The 18,399-nt window shown below is 33.7% G+C and overlaps 1 protein-coding gene across 2 annotated transcripts in view; it reads right to left on the bottom strand.

The window, feature by feature from the left end:
* LOC148954948 (uncharacterized) overlaps positions 1–8,373 on the bottom strand; it is a 53,222-nt gene extending 44,849 nt beyond the window's left edge. The window contains exon 1 of one of the 2 annotated variants that reach the window (XM_089099334.1): positions 8,258–8,373. The gene's annotated coding sequence lies outside the window, so the exon portion shown is untranslated. Of the gene's footprint in view, positions 1–7,415; positions 7,532–8,257 lie in introns of those variants that run through there. The other variant, XM_089099342.1, reaches the window with a different exon arrangement.
* Between the last annotated feature and the right edge of the window lie 10,026 nt (positions 8,374–18,399).

Raw genomic sequence — 18,399 nt, 5'->3', positions numbered from 1 at the left:
ATCTCATCGTCACAAGCAAACCACAGTAGTTCAAGGTAATAATTTTAACTCTAGCGATGTATTGGATCTGAGAAAACAAACTGGCACAGGAGATCCCTAGTTTAAACAACTGGTTGTCACCTGTGCCAACCCAAACACCCTAATCCCAATCTGTTGAACCCTAAGACAAAGTAAACGTATCCACTTTTCTTTGAAAATAAAATATAACATTACACAACAAAAAAACTTACAGTAATGAACATAAATTCATTCATACAACTTTCCCGTATTTAAGCTTATCAATAAACCACATATAGTGATAATCGCATTCAAAGCTATATAGCCTTGCAAAGGGAATGGTTGTCTCTCTTTGGCAAATAAAATAAGATCGTAATTAAAAATAAAATAAAATCTGTAACCATAATGTCGTAAAAATTGCATTTTTATGAAGAAATGAGAACTAGCAAATGCGGGGCAAAACTTAATTAAAAGTGTTCTAAACATCAGCTGAAAAAGACAGCACTTTTCTAACACAAACACTTTCGGGAGGGGACATTTAAATAATTTCAAAAAATACAGGTTGCGACAATAGACACCCCCCCCCGCCTCTTAAAAATAAAAAGATAATGAATTTGACCATCGAAGGGCAATCAGCATAAAAACTTGTAAAAGTTATTGAATAAAACATGAAACATAAAATTATTGGCTTAAAAAGATCTATTGTACTGAAAAAGCGGAAAAAAACTTAAAAAAAACCTTTGGCTTTATTGGAGTAATTAATCAAAAAAAGAGAAGGATTCAAGTTGAAAATATAGCAAGACGAAATTACAGGAAAAGAAATTCAACGGAGTCAGTTAAACTCTGTTATATGCGCATATTGAACTGACCAAACAAGACTAGTTTGAAAAAATTGTACTAAATAGGTACAAAATAATTGCATTAATACTACGGAGCCACCGTTACAGTGGTTAGCTCGGGCCGGGATTAATAAAAATATTGGAGAAATGCTCCAAGTAGACAGGAAAAATTTTCGCTCACTTATGTGGGAGTGGTTTTCGGAAAAATTACTAACAGGACATAAAAAATTAAAAGAAGGCACCTTATTAGCCTTAAGGACCTAAGTTGAAGTTTAAACATAAGACAAGACAACTAAAAGTTGGGAAGTTAAAGTGAAAATAGTCATTATCACTTGTATGTAAAAAAAATTAATTAATAACCATGTGCCGTGAAGGCAAGGTATATTTTCTGCAGAAGGGCCACTTTGTTTGAGAACAGAATAGCCCAAGAAGAAACTATGGCCACAAATAAAAAAAAAGTGTGGCAATTCTATAAATAATTAATTATTGTGTGTGCAGGTTCATAATAGTCCTTTTAGCTGTAGCCGATGACAGAGAACCTAGAAACACTGTAAAAAGCTACCAGAAGGCAGCCCTGGTAAGCAAACCTTCAGGGTGCAGGCAAGAGTCAATTGATAGTGCCATAACAGGTAAAAAGACGAATAGCTAATTTTTTAGCTTATCAAATCAAGCTGTAAACGGAGCCTTGTCCCAAAAGGACATTAAGGCTGGAATATAAAGAGATTACAGACAAATAATTTTTTTTAACTCTCTCAATCACCTGAAAATTCGAAAAGAATTAAAAAAAAGCTCAAAAGTTTGAATAAACAAACAGGCATATTGTAAACTAAAAAACAGTTAGTGACACAAGTGGTTCGAAACAGAACCAAAGTTGTAAAATAAAGATAAGAAAATGTATATAGTCGTATTTGGAAAAGTTATATAGTGGTAACAAATGATGTTGAGAAAATACATACAGTTATAAAGATGTTTAGAAAACTTTTGCCAAGCCCTTATATAGAGGCTAATCACAGTTATCAGTTATAGTTATTATTGTATATTATAGTATATATAGTAATATACAGTTATTATAGTTATAGTATATAGTGTACTTGTTGGAGTTTATTTTTTTTGTAAATATTTTAGTTGCAGTTAAGACTTATCAGATAAAAGTCTTGACGGACTTATTTAAAAGTTGTACAAAGAACAGGTATTGCAGTGTTTAAATAAATTATTAGGGTTCATAATTAGTATTTTTTTTAACAATTAAGTTATGTATCAACATAACTGGTTAAAAATTAAAGCATTTAAAAAAATGAATCACGGTATAGACTAGCATTGGAATTAATTCCAATTAGTGTTTTGTTAATTGCCTATAAAGTATTAATGTAGAATACTTCTTGAATGATATAAAAAGCAAAATAAAAAACAAAAATACTCAACATATTAATTCACTATATTTACATGGATAGTTTAGGTTAAATATATATATATATATATATATATATATATATATATATATATATATATATATATATATATATATATATATATATATATATATTTAACCTAAACTATCCCTGTAAATATAGTGAATTAATATTTTGAGTATTTTGTTTTTTTATTTTGCATTTTGTATCATTCAAGAAGTAATCTACATTAATACTTTATAAGCAATTAACAAAACAATAACTGTAATAAATTCAAATGCTTGTCTGTACCGTGTTTCATTTTTTTAAATGCTTTAATTTTTAACCAGTAGTTAAATATCCTATCTAGTTTTGCGAATTAAAAAAATACTTGTGTAAGTTATTACACAATTCTTATATATATATACTATATTTTTATTCTCTTTAAGTTTTAACTAGTGATTTAATGTTATATGTAAATGTTTGACTTCTAGTCAACGTATAAATATTTTTATTATGAAACAATCTGTTAAGTAATTAATAATTATATATTAAGAGTAGAAGGAGGAGAAAGTAATTAAAAGTAATTAACTTTCATTAAAAAAAGAATGCAGTGATATATACATAATTTAGTGGTTCTTTTTACTATATGTGTAACACTTTATGCTTTATGTGTATTCTAATGTGAATATTTATTTTAGATACAGCCTTAGTTTTATTTTGGAAATCAAATTTTTCGTAACATCCTTTCGGATCCATTTTGTTCATTTTGTGACGCATTTTTGGAAAATAACGAAATTTGAACCTACGTCAAATGCATCCTGATAGTAACATCTCATACAATCAGAAACTGAACCAGACCTGGTCCACTGATATTTTGGAAACTCCATGCAGCATTAAAAACTTTGCTAACAGATCATCGTAAAGTGAGATGAACATTAGAACTTAATTTAGGCCTAGAGATTGTGCTGTATAGCCTGAAAGGCTTTATATTATTGAAATATGTGAAAATGCTTTGCGCTGGAAAAATATTTGAAAATTTAAAAGCCAAAATTGTTATGTGTAATTTATCCAAGGCATTTCTAAACCTGAAAAATAAACAGTATATCAACAATATCGCACAGATAAATTAATTTATTAATGGTGGTTAAATTTAAAATCAAATAGATCATAAATGTTCATAAGATGACCTGAAATCTAATTTCTGCAGAACCGATGATATATGCCTTGAGCTACGTGGGTTCAAGCTCAAACAGACTATACATATGAAAAGGGTAAAAAGAGTATTTTTCAGTCCTAGAGACAGAGAAAGAGAGAAACAAGGATGTATTTCAAATTGAAATCCTTCAACAAAAAAAAAGAACATGGCCTATATTGGACCATAAACATGACCCTAAGGAAACCCACTGAGGGTATATGCACATAATGACCCAAAGATTGCAGCATAATAGCTGTTAACAAAATTAAGTTGTTTTAAAGTAAAATATTGAGAGTTGGGACAACTCTTCTTTAAATTGGGAGTATTGTGGTAAAGTCTTCTAATCAAGTCAATTTGGAATTTGGTAAAAATATATTAAGACGCAAATACAAAGTTTCGAAATACTACGTTTTATTAAGATAAGGAACATATACTGCCAAGTTTCTGCTTAACGGGAAATTGAGAAATCACCACTTCCTAGCTATTGCGTCGGTTGGGTGCAGGAAGATGTGGCTGATAAAAATGTATAAAAGATACATTTTCTGGGAAGGGGTAGACGGATACTAACTTTATGCTGAACTGACATCTGGTCCCTTGATTTAGAAATACATTGGAGTATTGTTGATTTATTGTAAGTGTTTAAGTATCTTATTATATATTACTGTAGTTCTCTGAGACTTGTGGTATACTTGGGACAAACCTTCTCAGTAGAATATATATGTATTATCAAACCTTGCATCAGGATATGTTAACTAAATAAAAGTCTTATGTTATACCCAACCTCTCTTCAATCTACGTTTAGTCCCTCGAAAATACCCTGCTGGTACGCTTCATTAGTTCAGTCATAGCCTAAGGCACGCTACCAAAGTTTAAATACCTTAGGGCCAGAGTCTATCTCCCCTATAAAGGGAGAATAAAGGCATCTACCACAACACCACTTAAATACCATAAAAAATATCTTACCACACAATTTCAATTTCCAAACAAATGAGCCCTTTTTGAAATTTCTACAACAACTTTCTATGTAAACCTTATATGCCCCCAAGGCATAACTTATAACCCCTGCACTGAGGGCTCTGGGGGAGGGGTTATCATCCTAAAAGACCTAATTCCCAGAACCTTTGACTACATTGAAAAAAATGGATATCTAATAATTTTGATTGGATATCAATCACTTCAATCACCTTTAATCACTTCCGACTATTAAAAGGGCACTAGTCCTTTCAATTTCCAATTGAAGGACCCCTTTTTGATGTTTTTACAACATTGCTTTCTATAAAAACCTTACACGCCCCCAGGGCGTAACTTACAACACTTGCCCTGAGGGTTGTGGGGGGGAGAGGTTGTCATCCTTAAAGACCTAATTTCCAAAACTTTCAACTACGTTGAATAAAATGGCTATCTAAATATTGTGATTGGATGTGTTTGGGAAAAAGGTGGGTGTGAGATTGGGGTTACTTGCCCTCAAATCACTTTTGACTATTAAAAAGGGCACTGGCCCTTTGAATTTCCAATCGAAAGAGCTCTTTTTCAAGTTTCTACGACAAAGATTTCCATAAAAACTTATATGCCCCCAGGGCAAAACTTATAACCCTTGCCCTGAAGACTCAGGGGGGAGTGTCCTGCTCAAAAGGTATAATTTCCTGAACTTCAAACTGCGTGAAACAAAATGGCGATCTAAAAATTTTGATTTGAAGTGTTTGGGGAAAAGGTGGGCATAAGAGGGGGGTTAGTTGCCCTCAAATCACTTTCGACTATTAAAAAGGGCACTAGCCCTATGATTTTCCAATCGAATGAGCCATTTTTCTAGTTTTTACGATGAAGATTTCAGTAAAAACCTTATATGCTCCCAGGGCATAACTTTTAACCCTTGTTCTGAAGACTGTGGAGGGAGTGTCCTGCTCAAAGGTATAATTTCCTGAACTTTAATCTGCGTGGAACAAAATGGCTATCTCAAAACTTTGATTGGATATGTTTGGAGAAATGGTGGGCGTGGAAGGGGGGTTAGTTGCCTTCCAATCACTTTCGACTATTAAAAAGGGCACTAGTCATTTCAATTTCCAATAGAATGAGCCCTTTTTGAAGTTTCTATGACAATGCATTCCATAAAAACCTCATATGCCCCCAGGGCATAACTAACAACCCTTGTCCTGAGGGCTGTGGGGGATAGTCCTCCTCAAAAACGTAATTTGTATCTGGAATCAACTACTCTGAACAAAATGGCTATCTAAAATTTTGATTGGATGTGTTTGGGGAAAAGGTGGGCGTGAGAGGGGGGTTAATTTCCCTCAAATCACTTTCGACTATTAAAAAGGGCACTAGACCTTTGACTTTCCAATGGAATGGCCCTTTTTGAAGTTTCTACGACAAATATTTCAATAAAAACTTATATACCCCCAGGGCATAACTTATAACCCTTGCCCCGAAGACTGTTGAGGGAGTGTCCTGGTCAAAAGTACAATTTCATGAACTTCAAACTGCCTGGAACAAAATGGCTATCTAAAACTTTCGATTGGATGTCTTTGGGGAATGATGGGCGTGGAAGGGGTGTTAGTTGCCTTCCAATCACTTTCGACTATTAAAAAGGGCACTTGTCATTTCAATTTCCAATCGAATGAGCCCTTTTTGTAGTTTCTACGACAACACTTTCTATAAGAACCTTATATGCCCCCAAGGCATAACTTACAACCGTTGCCCTGAGGGTTATGGGGGGGGGAGGGGGTTGTCATCCTCAAAGACCTAATTTCCAGGACTTCAAACTACCTTGAATAAAATGGTTATCTCAAAATTTTGATTGGATGTGTTTGGGGAAAAGGTGGGCGTCAGAGGGGGGTTAGTTGCCCTCCAATCACTTTCGACTACTAAAAAGGGCACTAGCCCTTTGAATTTCTAATCGAATGTGCCTTTTTTGAAGTTTCTACGACAACACCTTCTATAAAAACATTATATTCTCCGAAGGCATAACTTACAACCCTTGTCTTGAGGGCTATGGGGGACTGACCTTTTCAAAAACCTAATTTTACATGGAAATCAAATACTCTAAACAAAATGGCTCTATCAAAATTTTGATTGGATGTGTTTCGGAAAATGGTGGGCGTGGAAGGGGTGTTAGTTGTCTCTCAATCACTTTCGATTACTGAAAAGGGCAGTTCAACTCAATTCAATTTCAATTTCCAATCGAATGAACCCTTTTTGAAGTTTCTACGACAACGCGTTCTATAAAAACCTTATATGCCCCCAGGGGATAACTTACAACCCTTGCCCCAAGGGTTGCGGGGGAGTATCCTCCTCAAAAACATATTTTCTATTTGGAAATCAACTACGCTGAACAAAATGGATATCTCAAAATTTTGATTGGATGTGTTTGGGGGAATGATGGGCGTGGGGGGGGGGCTAGTTCCCTCCGATCACTTTCGATTATTAAAAAGAGTACTAGCTCATTGAACTTCCAATCGAAGGAGCATTTTGTGAAGTTTCTACGACAACGCCTTCTATAAAAACCTTATATACCCCCAGGGTATAACTTCCAACCCTTGCCCTGAAGGCTGGGGGGGAGTGTCCTCGTCAAAAACATAATTTCTATGTAGAAATCAACTACGCTGAACAAAATGGCTATCTCTAAATTGGATGTGTTTCGGGAAATGGTGGGCGTGTGAGGGGTGTTAGTTGCCTTCCAATCACTTTCGACTATTAAAAAGGGTACAAGCTACTTTAATTTCCAATTGAATGTTTGAATATATGTTTGAAAGTTGAACAATGTTCAACTCGAAAAATTACGAACGGAATTGGCACTGTAGTCGTGCGTAATTTTGATTTTATCGACAAGTGGGACTATAATGTGACACGGGCATAAGACTTAAAGTCTCTTGAGTAAATTCTTGTGCTAATGGCTTGTAGGGACTTGTTTTAACTGGGATAACTGGTGGTAAAACTTGAAGAGAGCTGGGATAATAGGTGCAACAGTTCAAACAGGGCAAAGTAGCATTTTCTAACCTTTGTTGCTGTATAATTTCAGCATATATGGGGTGCAGCCACTGATTGCATTGAACTGTTCATTGAACTGTTCCTCTGCCACCACTTTCTTTGCATGTGGAATATAAACTTCATATTCAGGTCGGTATTCCCAGGTTTTCAAGATATAAGCTGATCCACAGAATATCTACAATACCCAAAGGAATCTTCAATCAAGTAGCAAAACTAAAATAATCCGCTTATTGAAATAATAAGTATTGGTCACCGAATTAAATATTATCTACATATTAGCCGTAGGTCAGGAAGAGACTGTAATACTTCGCAAATAAATCAAGGTTTAAATAAAAAAAAAGGTCTTTACACCATAAACTCTGAATAAAGATCTTACATTGATGACATGAACACCACAGCATCCTTCTCCAGAGATTGTTCTACTCTAGTTTTTTCATAGGTGGTTTTAGGGGAAGGACCACTTGCGATTGGCGAAGAAATCTTAGAGGTGCAAAATTTTAAATAAATTATCTAACAGTTATAGTAACTTTGTAACTTTTAAAATTTTATTTCTATTACAATAAAGAAGAGGTTGCAGTTAATAAATTAAAATAATTGATATATAACTAATTAATTAGTAAAATGAAAATAAATTAAAAATTAATTAGATAATAATAATTAAAATAAATAATAATAATTAAATAATTTAGATAATATATAAAAAATGATTTGAAAAATATTAATTATTAAATAGAAAATTATTTTGTAAATAAATGAAAATCTTGTTAAGATTTTGCCTGAAAATTTTTAAGGAGACAAAAGGGGGTGGCTAATCAAGATTTTACCCTAGGCGTAAAAAAGACCAGAACTACCATTGAGTTTTTTGTCGCTCACGTTTTCTGGTAGTGAAACGGACCTAGCACAACACATCGTGAGGGAGGCGACCCTTGTCCATGCGCAACCTGTGATCCGAGTTTTGCCAGCCAATATTTGTGATTTAATCAGTCACGTGCAGCTCTTTCGTTTTTACTCGGATGAAACCGTTTGTGATTTGTGATTTTGTCAGTCCAATGAGTTCCAAGGATGCGTCTGAGACAAAAGTGGGAATATTGCACCATTTGCTATAAATTAGAAAGTTCTGATTATTGTAAAACATGAAATTATAATTTAAGACTTTTTCCAATGTTTGATTATTAGCTGACAGTTTTTGCTAGGATGACGAGATCAGAATTATTACCAAGCAACTCGTGTGAACGTCATAATTTAGCAAGAAATACAAAAAAGGTTTGAAAATAAAGAAGCCAATTGGGTTGAAAATTTCAATAGGTTTTTGGGTAATTTTTTTTTATTTTACCTGAAAATTTTGTGGGCTAATCAATTTTGTCTCTAATTTGTTTGAAATTTAAATAAATATCCCAGAGGCAATGAAACCCTAATGCACCAAAAGGAAAAAAGAAATAGGCTGGAGAAATAGGCCATCGAGAAACATGCCAAATTACTTCTTTGTTCAGCTTGACAATTAGGCATCTTTCCCATTTGTGTGATCAATATGCCTGCAAAAAGCTATCTAAAGGATTTGAGGATCTTTGTCGAACTGCAACTTCTTATTTTAGGCACAGTGCCAAGCGAATACGTGCATACAAGCAATTTTAAATATTCACCCAATTTCCCGAAAGAAAGTTTGTTGCTCTTGCTCCTAAACGATGCATCTCTTGTCAACAAACTGTAAGAGGCCTGTTGGAGAATTGGGACGCCTTGACCCTTGACGCTGATAAATCCCTATCAGCGGTTACTAGTAGTAACCGTATACAAAGTATCAACCCTACAAGAATATGCAGCGTAGCTTCACGTGCACATTGCCAAAAAGCTGGAAAACCTTTACCTATAAAGTGGTCAAGCACGCTTTGAGAGTATGGTCGTGATTGTTGAACGGGACAAGAAAACCTACGCCTGAGACACTACAGTTACACGTGGACATTTTAAAAAGCGAGATATTTATTATAAATTTGGAACAATATCCATCCTTGGAAATGGTTAACGATAACAAACATTTTTTCAACCAGATGGGTTTTTGAAGCACATTCAGCATGGCGTGTTTTATTTTTTTTTTTTTTTTTTTGGCAATTGACGTTTTTTCTGATAACAAGTACCATTCATTGCGATCATAGCTAAAAAAAAAGGGTTTAGCATTTGCGAATTGGATCGTATGAAGGTGGAGAAAAAAAGGGGTTTAGCATTTGCGAATTGGACTGTACGAATGATCTTATTTGAATAATAGGGAAAAAAAACAGAGCTGGATAACATTTGTAAATTGGATCTATGAAGATGGAGAAAAAAAAGAGTTAAACTGATTAGAAGTTAAGGTAACCCCGAAGGGCTTGTTAACTCAGGCAATTTATTATAAATTTGAGACAACATCAATCTATGAAAATGGTTAACGATGATAGAATGACATTGTGAGTTGACCTAGCTTTACCTCACCGATGTGTTCTGTATAATACACAATTGGTGTTTGAACAGTGTTGTCAATTTAAAATAGGGTCTAACGTTATAGTGTACTAAAAGATGATACTAAGAGAGATGTGGATGGCAAGAAAAGAATTTTAATAACGGATAGCTTTACTTCTTCGATGTGTTCTGTATAATACACAAGTGGTGGGCTGATGGCAGCGGGGTGTCTTAGAGTACTTATAGTGCTGTACTGTGAGCTGAATTGCTTACGAAAAAACCCGAATGAATGAGTTGAAATAAAATTTTTAACTAGAAATGGCAGAAAAGTTTGTGGGGGAGATGGGTTGATGGCAGAAGGATGTCTTAGCGTAGTTATAGCGTGATAGTGGGGGGCAAATTGCTATCGAAAAACCCAAATGAATGAGTAGAAATAAAAATTTTAACTAGAAATGGCTGAAAAGTGTTTTGGGGGAGATGGGTTGATGGCAGAAGGATAGGTGTGTGTTGTCTGAAACCTATGATTTGGGATGTGCGGTTTGCTATTTTGGACTTTTCTGAGCTAGGTTTCATAGTGTTTCGTAGGTCTGTGTTGTCTGAAACATATGATTTGAGATGTGTGATTTACTATTTTGGACTTTTCTGAGCTATGTTTCTTAGTCTCTCGTTGGTGTGTGTTGGCTGAAACCTATGATTTGGGATCTTTAGTTTGAAATATCCTGCTTTTCTGAGTTATATTTCTTAGCCTTTTGTTGGTGTGTGTTGTCTGAAACTTATGATATGGGATGCTCTTTGGGCTTTTCAGAGCTAAATTTCTTAGTCTCTCATAGGTGTGTGCTGTCTGAAACCAACAATTTGGGGGGGGGTAGTTTGCTATTTCTGGCTTTTATGAGCTAGGTCTCCTAGTATTTCGTAGGTGTGTGTTGTCTGAAACTTATGATTTGGGGTATGTTAATAACTATTTCGGGCTTTTTCAAGCTAGATTTTTTAGTCTTCCGCTGGATCGCTTTATCTGAAACCTATAATTTGGGATGTGTAGTTTGCTCTTTCCGGCTTTTATGAGCTAGGTCTCTTAGTATTTCGTAGGTATGTGTTGTCTGAAACTTATGATTTGGGGTATGTAATTTGCTATTTCCGACTTTTCCTAGCAAGATTTCTTAGTATTTCGTAGGTGTGTGTTGTCTGAAACCTATGATTTGGAATCTTTAGTTTGCAATATCCTGCTTTTCTGAGCTAGGTTTCATAGCCTTTTATAGGTGTGTGTTGTCTTAAACCTATGATTTGGGATGCTATTTGGCCTTTTCAGAGCTAGGTTTCTTAGTCTCTCATAGGTGTGTGTTGTCTGAAACCTACAATTTGGGGTGGGTAGTTTGCTATTTCTGGCTTTTATGAGCTAGATCTCCTAGTATTTCGTAGGTGTGTGTTGTCTGAAACTTGTGATTTGGGTATGTAAATTACAATTTCGGGCTTTTCTGAGCTAGATTTCTTAGTCTTTCGTTGGTGTTTGTTGTCTGAAACTTATGATTTTGGATGTGTAGTTTGCTATTTTTGACTTTGCTGAGTTAGATTTCTTAGCCTTTCATAAGTGTGGGTTGTCTGAAACTTATGAACTTGGGGAGTCAGGCTTCTATTTCCTGTATTTCTTAACTACGTGTCTTATTCTTTCGCAAGTGTGTGCTATCTGAAATATTTAAAAACGAAATATTACAAGTAAGTCTGATCCAACACGATTTCTAGACCGCGAACTCTAGTATTGCGTAAGAAAGAGACAGATAATACATTTCTTTGGCTAATAGGCGGAACTTAAGTCTAGTGATGGATAGAAAGATAAACCATTACTATAAAATCAGAACTAATAAGGGTTTTTGGCCGTAAACTCTAGTTTTTTGTAAGAAAATTATGTTAAATACAATTCACTGGTTCAAATGTGAAACTTAAGTCCAGTTATGGATGGAAAAATAAAGTATTTCTGTAAAATCTGAGCTAATAAGGGTTTTTGACCGTAAACTCTAGCTTTTTTGTAAGAAAATTATGAAAATACAATTCTCTGGTTCAAATGTGAAACTTAAGTCCATTTTGGATCGAAAAATAAAACTATTTCCGTAAAACCTGAGCTAATAAGGGTTTTTGACCGTAAACTCTAATATTTTGTAAGAAAATTAGGGAAAATACAATTCTCTGGTTCAAATGTGAAACTTAGATCCATTTTGGGTCAAAAAATAAAACTATTTCCGTAAAATTTAAGCTAATAAGAATTTTTGACCGTAGTTTTTTGTAAGAAAACTATGGAAAATACAATTCTCTGGTTCAAATGTGAAACTTCAGTCCAGTTATGGATCGAAAAATAAACTATTTCTGTAAAATCTGAGCTAATAAGGGTTTTTCACCGTAAACTCTAGTTATGTGTAAGAAAATTATGAAAAATACATTCCGTTGACTCATAGGTGAAACTTAAGTCCAGTTATGGATCGAAAAATAAACTATTTCTATAAAATCTGAGCTAATAAGGGTTTTTGACCGTAAACTCTAGTTTTTTGTAAGAAAATTATGGAAAATACAATACTCTGGTTCAAATGTGAAACTTAAGTCCAGTTATGATTCGAAAACTAAACTATTTATGTAAAATCGGAGCTAATAAGGGTTTTTGACCGTAAACTCTAGTTTTTTTTGTAAAAAAATTATGGAAAATACAATTCTCTGGTTCAAATGTGAAATTTAAGTCCATTTTGGATCGAAAAATAAAATGATTTCCGTAAAATCTGAGCTAATAAGGGTTTTTGATCGTAAACTCTAGTTTTTTTGTAAGAAAATTATGGAAAATACAATTCTCTGGTTCAAATGTGAAACTTAGATCCATTTTGGATCGAAAAATAAAACTATTTCCGTAAAATCTAAGCTAATAAGGGTTTTTGACCGTAGTTTTTTGTAAGAAAATAATGGAAAATACAATTCTCTGCTTCAAATGTGAAACTTAAGTGCAGTTATGGATCGAAAAATAAACTATCTCTGTAAAATCTGAGCTAATAAGGGTTTTTGACCGTAAACTCTAGTTTTTTGTAAGAAAAATACGGAAAATACAATTCTCTGGCTCAAATGTGAGACTTAAGTCTATTTTTGGATCGAAAAATAAAACAATTTCGTTGTGTTTGTTTGTTGTCTGAAACTTATGATTTTGGATGTGTAGTTTGCTATTTTTGACTTTGCTGAGTTAGATTTCTTAGCCTTTCATAGGTGTGTGTTGTCTGAAACTTATGAATTGGGATGGTTAATTTGCTATTTCCTGCTTTTATTAGCTAGGTTTCTTAGTCTTTCGTAGGTATGTGTTGTCTGAAACCTATAAAAATAAACTATTTCCGTAAAATCTGAGCTAATCAAGGTTCTTGAACGTGGAATGTAGTTTTGTGTAACAACAATACAGATAATACATTTCCTTGGCTAATAGGCGAAACTTAAGTCCAGTAATGGATCGAAAAAAAAACTGTTACTATAAAAACAGAACTAATAAGGGTTTTTGGCCGTAAACTCTAGTTTTTTTTAAGAAAATTATGTTAAATACAATTCTCTGGTTCAAATGTGAAACTTAAGTCCAGTTATGAATCGAAAAATAAACTATTTCTGTAAAATCTGAGCTAATAAGGGTTTTTGACCGTAAACTCTAGTTTTTTTTGTAAGAAAATTATGAAAATACAATTCTCTGGTTCAAATGTGAAACTTAAGTCCATTTTGGATCGAAAAATAAAACTATTTCCGTAAAACCTGAGCTAATAAGGGTTTTTGACCGTAAACTCTAATATTTTGTAAGAAAATTAGGGAAAATACAATTCTCTGGTTCAAATGTGAAACTTAGATCCATTTTGGGTCAAAAAATAAAACTATTTCCGTAAAATTTAAGCTAATAAGAATTTTTGACCGTAGTTTTTTGTAAGAAAACTATGGAAAATACAATTCTCTGGTTCAAATGTGAAACTTAAGTCCAGTTATGGATCGAAAAATAAACTATTTCTGTAAAATCTGAGCTAATAAGGGTTTTTCACCGTAAACTCTAGTTTTGTGTAAGAAAATTATGAAAAATACATTTCGTTGACTCATAGGTGAAACTTAAGTCCAGTTATGGATCGAAAAATAAATTATTTCTGTAAAATCTGAGCTAATAAGGGTTTTTGACCGTAAACTCTAGTTTTTTTGTAAGAAAATTATGGAAAATACAATTCTCTGGTTCAAATGTGAAACTTAAGACCAGTTATGATTCGAAAACTAAACTATTTATGTAAAATCGGAGCTAATAAGGGTTTTTGACCGTAAACTCTAGTTTTTTTGTCAAAAAATTATGGAAAATACAATTCTCTGGTTCAAATGTGAAATTTAAGTCCATTTTGGATCGAAAAATAAAATGATTTCCGTAAAATCTGAGCTAAAAAGGGTTTTTGACCGTAAACTATAGTTTTTCGTAAGAAAATTATGGAAAATACAATTCTCTGGTTCAAATGTGAAACTTAGATCCATTTTGGGTTGAAAAATAAAACTATTTCCGTAAAATCTGAGCTAATAAGGGCTTTTGACCGTAGTTTTTTGTAAGAAAATAATGGAAAATACAATTCTCTGGTTCAAATGTGAAACTTAAGTCCAGTTATGGATCGAAAAATAAACTACCTCTGTAAAATCTGAGCTAATAAGGGTTTTTGACCATAAACTCTAGTTCTTTGTAAGAAAATTATGGAAAATACAATTATCTGGCTCAAATGTGAGACTTAAGTCTATTTTTGGATCGAAAAATAAAACTATTTCCGTAAAATCTGAGCTAATAAGGGTTTTTGACCGTAAACTCTAGTTTTTTTGTAAGAAAATTATGGAAAATACAATTCACAGGTTCTAATGTGAGACTTAAGTCCATTTTGGATCGAAAAATAAACTATTTCTGTAAAACCTGAGCGAATAAGGGTTTTTGACCGTAAACTCTAGTTTTTTGTAAGAAAATTATGGAAAATACAATTCTCTGGTTCAAATGTGAAACTTAAGTCTATTTTTGGATCGAAAAATAAACTATTTCCGTAGAACCTGAGCTAATAAGGGTTTTTGACCGCAAACTCTAGTTTCTTTTAAGAAAATTATGGAAAATACAATTCTCTAGTTCAAATGTGATGTGGTAAAGCTTTCTAATTTAGTTAATTATTAATTTAGTAAAAATATATATGACGCAAATATAAAGTTTTGAAATACCACATTTTATTAAGATAAGGAACATATCCTGCTAAATTCTGTTTAACGGGAAATTGAGAAATTATCACTTCCTAGCGATTACGTGGGAAGGTGTGGTTGATAAAAATGTATGAAAGATACATTTTATCGGAAGGGAAAATCTTATACTAACTATATGCCAGACTGACCTCTGGTCCATTGTTTTAGAAATACTTTGGAACTTTGTCTTATCATTGTAAGTGTCTAAGTATCTATTGATATATTATTGTAGTTTTTGAGACTTGTGGTCTACTTAGGACAGCCAGTCCCAGTAGAAAGTATATATCTGATTATTATTATATGTTAAATGAATAAAATTATTGTATTTTAGACAAATTCTCTACAATCTACCTTTAGCCCTCGAACATACCCAGTCGGTACGCCTCAGTAGTTCGGTCATAGCCTAAGGCACGCTACCAAAGTTTAATTACCTTAGGGCCAGAGTTTATCTCCCCTATAAAGGGAGAATAAAGGCTTCTACAACTACAACCCCCAAATACCATAGAATAACACTTCACAACAACTGGTGGTCGCTAGAAAAACTGGGTCGAGAAGGCTAGATAAAAATAGTAGATTGAAATAAGATGGCTTTACCAGAGGAAAAAATGACTTCCCTATCAACAGTACTTTAAATTGCAAAAATTATACCAAAATGCGCGGGAAATTCAGATGTAGATGAGTTTATAGAAAAATAAAAAATTTTCGACGAACTAGCTGAATCGTTTGAGGATAAGGTCAAAGAGCAATGCGTTGTAGTCAGACTAAAGGGAAGCATCCTTAAACATTTCGAGGCAATTAAGAAGAAAGAGCCCAAGGACCTTAGTACTCTAATTGAATCTTTTAAAACAAGATTCATAGAGACAAGCATCTCCGAGAGGCTAAGAACAGGGGTAGTCACATTCGATACCTCAACTAGTATCAGGGAATATGCAGACAAAATTTGTAGATCCGTGTGTTTACGATTAGAAAAACGCGGAAATGACGAGACAATAAAGAAAGTACAACTACATACTTTTACCCAAGGGTTACCAAAAAAGTTATTAAGACTAATATGATCACGGAAACCTGAAAATTTAGAGCAGGCTATAATACTAGTCGAAACAGAGGTAAAAATTGACGAAGCTATGAAAAAGTTTGACCAAATGTCAATAAATAACACGGGAGCACAAGAAAGTATACAATATGAAATGGGACAAAAAAGGGTGAGCTTTGAGGAGCCGAATTGTGAACCAAAAAGGCGCGACGGAGGCCAAGGGTCGCCGTCTAGGGAGATAGCTGACAGATTCCATGACCTTGAGAGATTAGCGGCTAATAACTATAAAAAATATGGGCACCCTCCCCCACCAAAGACAGATAGTTGGGGAACCAACAAGGACAGATCAAAAATATTTAGAAGTAACCAGGAAACAAACAAACAATTTAATAGAAAATTTTATTGCTATTATTTTAGCAAACCAAACCACTATGCAGCAGATTGCTGGCATAGAATACACAAAGAAGGCCAGACGTACAAGACAAGACACCAATTCAGAACGCAGGGGGACAGAAATTTAGGAAGGCAGGGAGCAAATAGTAATTGACAAACACATAACAATATTCCTGAATTTAGACCTAGAAGGCAAACAGTTAATAATACCCAGGGTAAAAGTCGCATCGCTGAAGAAGACTGGGATAATCTCATAAGTTTTTGACCAAAGAGTGGGCATTTAAACGAAGAAACCAGCCTGTAAGGGTCGACAGAGCTGTTTCCTTACAAAGACCCCTATATAGTTTAGAATATTGTGATACAAATACAAATACTAATAATTTACCGGTTCTGCGTTGTTTTAAAATTGAGTGTTTTCAAAATTTACCATGTTTACTAGATACGGGTGCATCTAAATCATTAATTCGAGAGGAAATTTTTAAGAGGTTTTCTCCTAGTGTTAAATCTCGAGTAAGCAGATGCCAAAATACCCTAACATCAGTGACAGGGCACAAGCTGACAATTTTGGGAGAATATCCACTAAAATTTAGTGCAGGGGATATAGAAATAACATTAACAGCAATAATATGCAAGCAGCTACCATTTCCTTGTATTCTAGGAGTAGATGCCATCAGAAAATATGGGATTGTATAGGAACCCATATCCAATACAATCACAATAAACCAGGCAAATTAAAATAATAGGCACATTTGCTTAACAACAAATAACGAAAGTGAAGGTTCAAATTATAACCTAAAAATAAGCGGAAAAATCACAATAGAAGGGGGAACGACAGCTCAAGTTCTAGCTACATTAAATGAAAAAGAAGGAAAGGTTAAAACAACGGATGCCGTGATAGGGGGTACACCATAAAAGAATATCCAATGATTTTCGTGGAAAATCAAGTTATAAAAATCGAAAATGGTATAACGTACTTAAAACTATCAAATCTAAGTAATAATAAAATAAAACTGAACCAGGTAGAACTTGGATCAGTAAAAAAGATTTCAAATTCGGAAATAAAATCTATAAACAGTCCAGAATTAAGCGTAAACTTCACTAGCAACGATCATTTATCCTCATTCAAACCGCAACCACAAAAAGAGTAGGGAATGTCGAAAACAGATTTTTTGCAACAATTTGATTTAAAACATTTACCGGAAAACGTAAAAACAAGGGTGGAAAGTACTCTTTGGGATTTTAAATGGACTTTTGCAAGACACAAAGCAGATTACAGATTAACTCACTTAATCACGCACAAGATATCCACAGAGGGCCCTCCAATCAAAAAGTCACCGTATAAAACACCTTATCATTTAAAGCCATGGCTAGAAAGCCAAATAAAAGAAATGGAATATCAGGTATTAATTAAAGAAAGTATTAGTGATTGGTGCTTTCCATTAGTAATAGTCAGAAAAAAGATAGTACCTGGAGATTATGTATAGACTTTAGATCACTAAACGCCGTCACGGTTAAAGACATAATGAAGTTACCAGGAATTGATTCGATTTTAGATTCGTTAGGGGGTTCAAAATATTACACTAGTTTTGATTTAATAGCAGGATATTGGCAAATCGCGTTAGATGCAGAAACTAAGCATAAGGCTACAGTAATCTTAGACGATGGGAGGACGTTCACATTTGAACGTATGCCATTTGGCTTATCATTTAGTCCAAATTGTTTTAGTCGCCTAATGAATTTGGTGTTTAAAGATAACGAACCAGGAAGAAAAAAAGATACCTTGGCTTATTTAGATGATGTAATTCTGTTTAATAAAAAACTTGGAAGACCACTTGGTCGGACTTAGAAAATACTGGAAAAGTTTGAAAAAGCAGGTTTAAAATTAAAACCAGAAAAGTTAAAAAT

This window comes from Artemia sp. Qi Xiang Cuo, chromosome 2, assembly GCF_049724085.1.
Source record: "Artemia sp. Qi Xiang Cuo chromosome 2, ASM4972408v1, whole genome shotgun sequence".
Classification (NCBI taxonomy): Eukaryota; Metazoa; Arthropoda; class Branchiopoda; order Anostraca; family Artemiidae; genus Artemia; species Artemia sp. Qi Xiang Cuo.
Note: the sequence above shows the minus strand (reverse complement) of the source record. Positions and strands in the feature narration are given on the sequence as shown.